The sequence below is a fragment of the Cucurbita maxima genome, unplaced genomic scaffold (assembly GCF_002738345.1).
Source record: "Cucurbita maxima cultivar Rimu unplaced genomic scaffold, Cmax_1.0 Cma_Scf04652, whole genome shotgun sequence".
In the NCBI taxonomy this organism is placed as follows: Eukaryota; Viridiplantae; Streptophyta; class Magnoliopsida; order Cucurbitales; family Cucurbitaceae; genus Cucurbita; species Cucurbita maxima.
The window spans coordinates 1-949 of NW_019276668.1; the positions used below are offsets into that span (position 1 = coordinate 1).

Here is a 949-nt window from a genome sequence, read left to right on the forward strand (position 1 = left end):
ATATTTATTAATTCATTGATCACAAGTTTCTTCCATAAATACTACATTATTGAATGCAGAGACAAACATGAACCCGACGTGAATCGAACACGCAACCTTTTGATCTGGAGTCAGACGCGCTACCATTACGCCACGGATCCCATAATTATATAGTTTACCAAAGTCTATGAATAGAATGAATACTTCACCTAGAGCCAGGTATCATACATAAATATGTTGATGAATGCACAAACAAACTATAGAACATGAACCCGATATGAATCAAACACGCAACCTTCTGATCTGGAGTCAGATGCACTACCATTGCGCCACGGATCCCATAATTATATAATTTACCAATGTCTATGAATAGCAAGGACCCTTCACCTAGAGCCTAGAGTGTTCTCATGGTGCGTGGAATAAGAATAAAATAAAATACTTATTAATTCATTGATCAAAGTTTCATCCATAAATACATTGATGAATACACAAACAAACTATAGAACATGAACCCGATGTGAATCGTACACTAGGGGTGTACACCCAACCCGAAAACTCGAGAACCCAACCCGAAATATAAGGGTTGGGTTGGGTTGTGTTGGATTTCGGTTTTGGGTTGGGTCCATTTTTTTTAACCCGATCTGATTTGGGTTGGGTTCGGGCACCAAAAGAAATGATTGGGTCAACCCGACCCAACCCGAAAATATTAAAAAAAATTAAAGCCCAATCTACAATCTTCTCTCGTCTTTGACCAAAGCCCAAACCCAAGCCCAAACATAACACTTCAAAACCCAATAATTACTCCATTAGTGAAAGATATTTCTCTCCCTCCCTCTCTACTATCTGCTCTAGGCACACCCCCTCTGCTCTCTACATCCTTTAGCTTGAGGAAATGCCTCTCTCTTTGCTCTCTGCTTCCTTTAATTTGAGGGAAATGTCTCCCTCTATGCGTCTGCATCGTTCGAGAGGG

General features: G+C 40.3%; 1 non-coding gene across 1 annotated transcript; it reads right to left on the reverse strand.

Moving 5' to 3' along the window:
- Positions 1-68: 68 nt before the first annotated feature.
- On the reverse strand, positions 69-140 carry TRNAW-CCA. The gene has a single exon. It is a non-coding gene; the product is annotated as a tRNA-Trp (tRNA).
- Between the last annotated feature and the right edge of the window lie 809 nt (positions 141-949).